The sequence below is a fragment of the Balearica regulorum genome, unplaced genomic scaffold (genome assembly GCF_011004875.1).
Source record: "Balearica regulorum gibbericeps isolate bBalReg1 unplaced genomic scaffold, bBalReg1.pri scaffold_95_arrow_ctg1, whole genome shotgun sequence".
Classification (NCBI taxonomy): Eukaryota; Metazoa; Chordata; class Aves; order Gruiformes; family Gruidae; genus Balearica; species Balearica regulorum.
Window position 1 is genome coordinate 49,772 of NW_022679091.1, and position 9,469 is coordinate 59,240.

Consider the following 9,469-nt stretch of genomic DNA (forward strand, 5'->3'; position numbering starts at 1 on the left):
AGTTCCAGCCTGTGTCTGTGGTACGGTTGTCGTGTATGTTGTTTTCTGTGTGTTAGCCCTTCTGTAGCTCTCGGCACCCTCTTTGCGCTCAACGGGCACGGCGTGCTTCTCGGGCGCCATCCCTAGGGTCTCGAATGCCCGCGCTCGTCGGGGTAGTGCCGATCGGGCGCTTCTCTTCTTGGACAGCAAGCTTACGGTGTGGATCGGTCTTGCATCTCGGAAGCTTCCAGTGGATCGTCTCTTCTTGCAGCTTGTTCCCAGGCTGTGTCGGGAGCTCTGCTCTCCAACCGTCCCTCTTCAGGGACCGGGGCTTCCTCCCCGCATCCTTGCGTTCTTAGGTCTTGAAGACCGCTTCTTGCGCATCCGTCATCTCGGTTTGGACCGTAACTTCTTATAACGGGCCATCGCAGTCAATTCTCTTCTGGGGTTGCCATAGAGCCTCCTCGCCTGGGCGTTGCGCCCTGTCGGTCGTCTTGCTCGACACCGTCTCTGGTCCGGGAGTCCTCCTTCTTCTCGCTGAGAGTTTTCTCTCATCTTGGAGTCGCGTTGTTTGTTGCATTCTGTGTAGCCTTGGTCTCTGTGTGTGCGTGTGTTGGGCGTGGAGCTGCTCTGCCCGGGGTTGTCGAGTCAGGGTTAGGTGGAACAGCAATAAGAGCGTACGGTTAGTATGTTGATATGCCCGGTCTGGAACGGTTTGGCTCTGACTCAGCCTCTGGGTGACTTGTTTAAGAATTTGGTGTGGTTTTTTTTTTCCAGTTGCGGACAGAGAGGATGCACACCAAAGAGCGGCAGAGGAGGCGAGCAGAGTGCCGTACGAAGGTGGGTCGGCCGGTGGTGTCGGAGGGAAGAGGTGGTTGGTGGCTGTATGGCGACGTTAAGGTTTGTCTGGGCTTTCTTGATTTATGACGGCGTGAAGCTGGATATCGGCATGGGAGGTGACTCGGGCCAGGTGCGCAGTGACTTGTGGGCTGAAGTAGCAGTTATTTTTCAGGTGTCACACTGCTGTTTAAGATGCAGGTATTCTTTGTTTGTGTTTTCTAGGTGGGGTGCAAGCCTGGTAGCCCAAAATGACGGAGGCCAGGTGAGCGAGCGGCTGAGGTAAAAGAGCGGGAGATAGGAATGTGTGCGGGCAGGCTGTGGTTTTGGGCACCGTCCCAGCATGTGCCTTTTACTTTGTTTTTGGCAGGTGCCACAGGGAGCCTCGGAGGGGCAAAGCCACGTGCCGAGGAGAGGTCCGAGAAGGTTAGATGCTCGTCGGTTTCTCGTACCAGAGCATTATATGGCAACTCATTTGAGCCTTTCCCTCTGGTTTTGCAGGTGCTGTGTGGCCACCCATTTGGAACCAGATGCCTGTTTGAGGTGAGCTGGAGGAACAGCGAGGGCGATTTGAGGGCACGGTAACTTCTCAGAAATGTAGGAGTGATTTTGTGTCTCTTGGCGTCTTAGGTGCCACAAGCAATGACAGCTGCAGGGTCCGTCTCTGGAACGAGCAGGTGAGTGGAAAGCCACGGCGCTTCTGGGGCGGGGAGGGGATGTTGTGGGAAAGGTCGGTGTTGACCGGTGCGATGCTGACTGATGGCACTGTTTGTTTGTGTGTTCTGAGTTTTCATATTGTAGATGACGAAGAGGAAACTGGTGACTGCAGGAATGTCTCAGATAGCCAATGTGCGGTGTGCACCTTGTTGATTGCGGATGGCTCCAGATCCCTGGCCCTCTACAAGCTAAGTTGAGGGACTGTGGCCAGGGAGGGAGTGGGCTGTGGAGGGGGCCAGTTTGGGGGTTGCAGGGGAGGGGTTTTATGGTTAGCGCAGGGGAGAGAGCTGTCTGGGAGCAGTGCCCTTTGGGTGGGCAAAGGGAGCGGGTTACTTGTCAGCACGATGCTAGCCTGTGCTGGGCAGGGCAGTTCCAGCCTGTGTCTGTGGTATGGTTGTCGTGTATGTTGTTTTCTGTGCGTTAGCCCTTCCGTAGCTCTCGGCACCCTCTTTGCGCTCAACGGGCACGGCGTGCTTCTCGGGCGCCATCCCTAGGGTCTCGAATGCCCGTACTCGTCGGGGTAGTGCCGATCGGGCGCTTCTCTTCTTGGACAGCAAGCTTACGGTGTGGATCGGTCTTGCGTCTCGGAAGCTTCCGGTGGATCGTCTCTTCTTGCAGCTTGTTCCCAGGCTGTGTCGGGAGCTCTGCGCTCCAACCGTCCCTCTTCAGGGACCGGGGCTTCCTCCCCGCATCCTTGCGTTCTTAGGTCTTGAAGACCGCTTCTTGCGCATCCGTCATCTCGGTTTGGACCGTAACTTCTTATAACGGGCCATCGCAGTCAATTCTCTTCTGGGGTTGCCATAGAGCCTCCTCGCCTGGGCGTTGCGCCCTGTCGGTCGTCTTGCTCGACACCGTCTCTGGTCCGGGAGTCCTCCTTCTTCTCGCTGAGAGTTTTCTCTCATCTTTGAGTCGCGTTGTTTGTGGCATTCTGTGTAGCCTTGGTCTCTGTGTGTGTTGGGCGTGGAGCTGCTCTGCCCGGGGTTGTCGAGTCAGGGTTAGGTGGAACAGCAATAAGAGCGTACGGTTAGTATGTTGATATGCCCGGTCTGGAACGGTTTGGCTCTGACTCAGCCTCTGGGTGACTTGTTTAAGAATTTGGTGTGGTTTTTTTTTTCCAGTTGCGGACAGAGAGGATGCACACCAAAGAGCGGCAGAGGAGGCGAGCAGAGTGCCGTACGAAGGTGTGTCGGCCGGTGGTGTCGGAGGGAAGAGGTGGTTGGTGGCTGTATGGCTACGTTAAGGTTTGTCTGGGCTTTCTTGATTTATGACGGCGTGAAGCTGGATATCGGCATGGGAGGTGACTCGGGCCAGGTGCGCAGTGACTTGTGGGCTTGAAGTAGCAGTTATTTTTCAGGTGTCACACTGCTGTTTAAGATGCAGGTATTCTTTGTTTGTGTTTTCTAGGTGGGGTGCAAGCCTGGTAGCCCAAAATGACGGAGGCCAGGTGAGCGAGCGGCTGAGGTAAAAGAGCGGGAGATAGGAATGTGTGCGGGCAGGCTGTGGTTTTGGGCACCGTCCCAGCATGTGCCTTTTACTTTGTTTTTGGCAGGTGCCACAGGGAGCCTCGGAGGGGCAAAGCCACGTGCCGAGGAGAGGTCCGAGAAGGTTAGATGCTCGTCGGTTTCTCGTACCAGAGCATTATATGGCAACTCATTTGAGCCTTTCCCTCTGGTTTTGCAGGAGCTGCGTGGCCACTGATGGAACTGGATATGCATTTGAGGTGAGCTGGAAAAACAGCGAGGGCAATCCTGGGAACGGTGACTTCCCACAAACATAGGAGTAATTTTGCATCTCTTGGTATCCTAGGCGTCACAGGCGATGACAGCCACGGTGTCAGTCTCTGGAACGAGCAGGTGAGTGGAAAGCCACAGTGGTTATGAGGAGGGAGATGTTGCGGGAGAGGTTGGTGTTGAGCAGTGCGATGCTGACTGGCGCTGTTTTATTGTTTGTGTTGGGGTTTTTTTTAATCGTAGCTGATGAAGAGGAACCAAGGGACTGTAGGACCATTCTGGTTTGCCAATGCGCAGCACGGAGGTCTTCTGTTGCGGATGGTTCCGGATCCCTGGCCCTCTGAAAGCTAAGTTGAGGGAGTGGGATGTAAGAAGGGGGCCAGTTTGGGGGTTGCAGGGGAGGGGTTTTATGGTTAGTGCAGGGGAGAGAGCTGTCTGGGAGCAGTGCCCTTTGGGTGGGCAAAGGGAGCGGGTTACTTGTCAGCACGATGCTAGCCTGTGCTGGGCAGGGCAGTTCCAGCCTGTGTCTGTGGTATGGTTGTCGTGTATGTTGTTTTCTGTGCGTTAGCCCTTCCGTAGCTCTCGGCACCCTCTTTGCGCTCAACGGGCACGGCGTGCTTCTCGGGCGCCATCCCTAGGGTCTCGAATGCCCGTACTCGTCGGGGTAGTGCCGATCGGGCGCTTCTCTTCTTGGACGGCAAGCTTACGGTGTGGATCGGTCTTGCGTCTCGGAAGCTTCCGGTGGATCGTCTCTTCTTGCAGCTTGTTCCCAGGCTGTGTCGGGAGCTCTGCGCTCCAACCGTCCCTCTTCAGGGACCGGGGCTTCCTCCCCGCATCCTTGCGTTCTTAGGTCTTGAAGACCGCTTCTTGCGCATCCGTCATCTCGGTTTGGACCGTAACTTCTTATAACGGGCCATCGCAGTCAATTCTCTTCTGGGGTTGCCATAGAGCCTCCTCGCCTGGGCGTTGCGCCCTGTCGGTCGTCTTGCTCGACACCGTCTCTGGTCCGGGAGTCCTCCTTCTTCTCGCTGAGAGTTTTCTCTCATCTTGGAGTCGCGTTGTTTGTTGCATTCTGTGTAGCCTTGGTCTCTGTGTGTGCGTGTGTTGGGCGTGGAGCTGCTCTGCCCGGGGTTGTCGAGTCAGGGTTAGGTGGAACAGCAATAAGAGCGTACGGTTAGTATGTTGATATGCCCGGTCTGGAACGGTTTGGCTCTGACTCAGCCTCTGGGTGACTTGTTTAAGAATTTGGTGTGGTTTTTTTTTTTTTTCAGTTGCGGACAGAGAGGATGCACACCAAAGAGCGGCAGAGGAGGCGAGCAGAGTGCCGTACGAAGGTGGGTCGGCCGGTGGTGTCGGAGGGAAGAGGTGGTTGGTGGCTGTATGGCTACGTGAAGGTTTGTCTGGGCTTTCTTGATTTATGACGGCGTGAAGCTGGATATCGGCATGGGAGGTGACTCGGGCCAGGCGCGCAGTGACTTGTGGTCTTGAAGTAGCAGTTATTTTTCAGGTGTCACATTGCTGTTTAAGATGCAGGTATTCTTTGTTTGTGTTTTCTAGGTGGGGTGCAAGCATGGTAGCCCAAAATGACGGAGGCCAGGTGAGCAAGCGGCTGAGGTAAAAGAGCAGGAGATAGGAATGTGTGCGGGCAGGCTGTGGTTTTGGGCACCGTCCCAGCATGTGCCTTTTACTTTGTTTTTGGCAGGTGCCACAGGGAGCCTCGGAGGGGCAAAGCCACGTGCCGAGGAGAGGTCCGAGAAGGTTAGATGCTCGTCGGTTTCTCGTACCGGAGCATTATATGGCAACTCATTTGAGCCTTTCCCTCTGGTTTTGCAGGAGCTGCGTGGCCACCCATTTGGAACTGGATATGCATTTGAGGTGAGCTGGAGGAACAGCGAGGGCGATTTGAGGGCACGGTAACTCCTCAGAAATGTAGGAGTAATTTTGTGTCTCTTGGCGTCTTAGGTGCCACAAGCAATGACAGCTGCAGGGTCCGTCTCTGGAACGAGCAGGTGAGTGGAAAGCCACGGCGCTTCTGGGGGGGGGGGAGGGGATGTTGTGGGAAAGGTCGGTGTTGACCGGTGCGATGCTGACTGATGGCACTGTTTGTTTGTGTGTTCTGAGTTTTCATATTGTAGATGACGAAGAGGAAACTGGTGACTGCAGGAATGTCTCAGATAGCCAATGTGCGGTGTGCACCTTGTTGATTGCGGATGGCTCCAGATCCCTGGCCCTCTACAAGCTAAGTTGAGGGACTGTGGCCAGGGAGGGAGTGGGCTGTGGAGGGGGCCAGTTTGGGGGTTGCAGGGGAGGGGTTTTATGGTTAGCGTAGGGGAGAAGGCTGTCTGGGAGCAGTGCCCCTTCGGGTGGGCAAAGGGAGCGGGTTACTTGTCAGCACGATGCTAGCCTGTGCTGGGCAGGGCAGTTCCAGCCTGTGTCTGTGGTATGGTTGTCGTGTATGTTGTTGTTTTCTGTGCGTTAGCCCTTCCGTAGCTCTCGGCACCCTCTTTGCGCTCAACGGGCACGGCGTGCTTCTCGGGCGCCATCCCTAGGGTCTCGAATGCCCCTACTCGTCGGGGTAGTGCCGATCGGGCGCTTCTCTTCTTGGACAGCAAGCTTACGGTGTGGATCGGTCTTGCGTCTCGGAAGCTTCCGGTGGATCGTCTCTTCTTGCAGCTTGTTCCCAGGCTGTGTCGGGAGCTCTGCGCTCCAACCGTCCCTCTTCAGGGACCGGGGCTTCCTCCCCGCATCCTTGCGTTCTTAGGTCTTGAAGACCGCTTCTTGCGCATCCGTCATCTCGGTTTGGACCGTAACTTCTTATAACGGGCCATCGCAGTCAATTCTCTTCTGGGGTTGCCATAGAGCCTCCTCGCCTGGGCGTTGCGCCCTGTCGGTCGTCTTGCTCGACACCGTCTCTGGTCCGGGAGTCCTCCTTCTTCTCGCTGAGAGTTTTCTCTCATCTTGGAGTCGCGTTGTTTGTTGCATTCTGTGTAGCCTTGGTCTCTGTGTGTGCGTGTGTTGGGCGTGGAGCTGCTCTGCCCGGGGTTGTCGAGTCAGGGTTAGGTGGAAGAGCAATAAGAGCGTACGGTTAGTATGTTGATATGCCCGGTCTGGAACGGTTTGGCTCTGACTCAGCCTCTGGGTGACTTGTTTAAGAATTTGGTGTGGTTTTTTTTTTTTTCCAGTTGCGGACAGAGAGGATGCACACCAAAGAGCGGCAGAGGAGGCGAGCAGAGTGCCGTACGAAGGTGTGTCGGCCGGTGGTGTCGGAGGGAAGAGGTGGTTGGTGGCTGTATGGCTACGTTAAGGTTTGTCTGGGCTTTCTTGATTTATGACGGCGTGAAGCTGGATGTCGGCATGGGAGGTGACTCGGGCCAGGTGCACAGTGACTTGTGGGCTTGAAGTAGCAGTTATTTTTCAGGTGTCACATTGCTGTTTAAGATGCAGGTATTCTTTGTTTGTGTTTTCTAGGTGGGGTGCAAGCCTGGTAGCCCAAAATGACGGAGGCCAGGTGAGCGAGCGGCTGAGGTAAAAGAGCGGGAGATAGGAATGTGTGCGGGCAGGCTGTGGTTTTGGGCACCGTCCCAGCATGTGCCTTTTACTTTGTTTTTGGCAGGTGCCACAGGGAGCCTCGGAGGGGCAAAGCCACGTGCCGAGGAGAGGTCCGAGAAGGTTAGATGCTCGTCGGTTTCTCGTACCAGAGCATTATATGGCAACTCATTTGAGCCTTTCCCTCTGGTTTTGCAGGAGCTGCGTGGCCACTGATGGAACTGGATATGCATTTGAGGTGAGCTGGAAAAACAGCGAGGGCAATCCTGGGAACGGTGACTTCCCACAAACATAGGAGTAATTTTGCATCTCTTGGTATCCTAGGCGTCCACAGGCGATGACAGCCACGGTGTCAGTCTCTGGAACGAGCAGGTGAGTGGAAAGCCACAGTGGTTATGAGGAGGGAGATGTTGCGGGAGAGGTTGGTGTTGAGCAGTGCGATGCTGACTGGCGCTGTTTTATTGTTTGTGTTGGGGTTTTTTTTTAATCGTAGCTGATGAAGAGGAACCAAGGGACTGTAGGACCATTCTGGTTTGCCAATGCGCAGCACGGAGGTCTTCTGTTGCGGATGGTTCCGGATCCCTGGCCCTCTGAAAGCTAAGTTGAGGGAGTGGGATGTAAGAAGGGGGCCAGTTTGGGGGTTGCAGGGGAGGGGTTTTATGGTTAGTGCAGGGGAGAGAGCTGTCTGGGAGCAGTGCCCTTTGGGTGGGCAAAGGGAGCGGGTAACTTGTCAGCACGATGCTAGCCTGTGCTGGGCAGGGCAGTTCCAGCCTGTGTCTGTGGTATGGTTGTCGTGTATGTTGTTTTCTGTGCGTTAGCCCTTCCGTAGCTCTCGGCACCCTCTTTGCGCTCAACGGGCACGGCGTGCTTCTCGGGCGCCATCCCTAGGGTCTCGAATGCCCGTACTCGTCGGGGTAGTGCCGATCGGGCGCTTCTCTTCTTGGACAGCAAGCTTACGGTGTGGATCGGTCTTGCGTCTCGGAAGCTTCCGGTGGATCGTCTCTTCTTGCAGCTTGTTCCCAGGCTGTGTCGGGAGCTCTGCTCTCCAACCGTCCCTCTTCAGGGACCGGGGCTTCCTCCCCGCATCCTTGCGTTCTTAGGTCTTGAAGACCGCTTCTTGCGCATCCGTCATCTCGGTTTGGACCGTAACTTCTTATAACGGGCCATCGCAGTCAATTCTCTTCTGGGGTTGCCATAGAGCCTCCTCGCCTGGGCGTTGCGCCCTGTCGGTCGTCTTGCTCGACACCGTCTCTGGTCCGGGAGTCCTCCTTCTTCTCGCTGAGAGTTTTCTCTCATCTTGGAGTCGCGTTGTTTGTTGCATTCTCTGTAGCCTTGGTCTCTGTGTGTGCGTGTGTTGGGCGTGGAGCTGCTCTGCCCGGGGTTGTCGAGTCAGGGTTAGGTGGAACAGCAATAAGAGCGTACGGTTAGTATGTTGATATGCCCGGTCTGGAACGGTTTGGCTCTGACTCAGCCTCTGGGTGACTTGTTTAAGAATTTGGTGTGGTTTTTTTTTTTTCCAGTTGCGGACAGAGAGGATGCACACCAAAGAGCGGCAGAGGAGGCGAGCAGAGTGCTGTCACAAGGTAGGCCAGGATGAGTTTGGGAGTTGTGGGGGATGGCTTTTGAAGTTAGCTAACAGGAGAGGGCTGTCCAGGAGCAGTCCCCTTGCAGTAGGCAAAGGGAGCGGGTTACTCGCCAGCACCGTGCTAGACCGTGCCAGGCAGGGCAGTTCCAGCCTGTGTGCGGTTGTGTCGCATAGGTTGTGTTGGCTGTCTTATGCTCTATGCCATACCTTCCTCAGGTCTTGATGCCTCCACAGCTTTTTGTCATCAGCAGGTACCTTATTCAATGTCATGAGTCTCCAATATCTGTACTCATTGGTATTGTGCTCATCAAGCCCTTATTATCTTGCGGTCATAGCTTAAAGCATAGATCTGTATGGCGTGCATTGTGTCGTAGATGTTTCTGAGCGGATGTCTCTTGCAGCGGCCAGCAGGGCACTGCCCGTAGCTCCGCCCAGCATTATCTTTGCCCCGAGTTCTTTTCTTAGGTTTTATGCCTACATCTTGTTGATGCTTTTCTGGTTGTATTTTCTAGGTGCAAATCAATGTGCAAACAGTGTATTTGCACAAGAGCCAACTTAAATGAGGCGAGTGATGACCGGTGCACTGATGTAGCATTTTTCTGAGATGTCATATTATGGACATAGCTGATATCATACCCGGTCATTCGAGTTTTACACGTGGCGGTGAGGCCTCAGCACGGCAGATGGAAGAATCCGACTCCAAGCGGTCGAGGAAAAGGGACGGGAGAGAGCAAGGCATTTCCAAGGAGGGCTTTGTCGCAGCGGAGGCTGGGCGGCACGTCGGTGACTGGCGACGCTCTGTCTAGCGAGCAACGAAGTGGAACCTGGCGGACGGGGGAGCATCCCCGTTAGATGACTTGTTGCCTGTGAGGATGGATTTCAGATCCTGCTTTCTGAAAGGTAATTTAAGGGGCAAAACTGGTGGTTGGGGCGGGGCCAGCAGGGGGTTTAACGTCAGGGTTGCAGAGAGGGCCGTTTAGTCTGCCTCAAGTCTAGGGAGAGATAGGGGTCCCGGGTCCGTTGTGCCAGATGTAAACATTCTGGCCTTTATCAGTGTTGTGGTGTTGTTTGCATT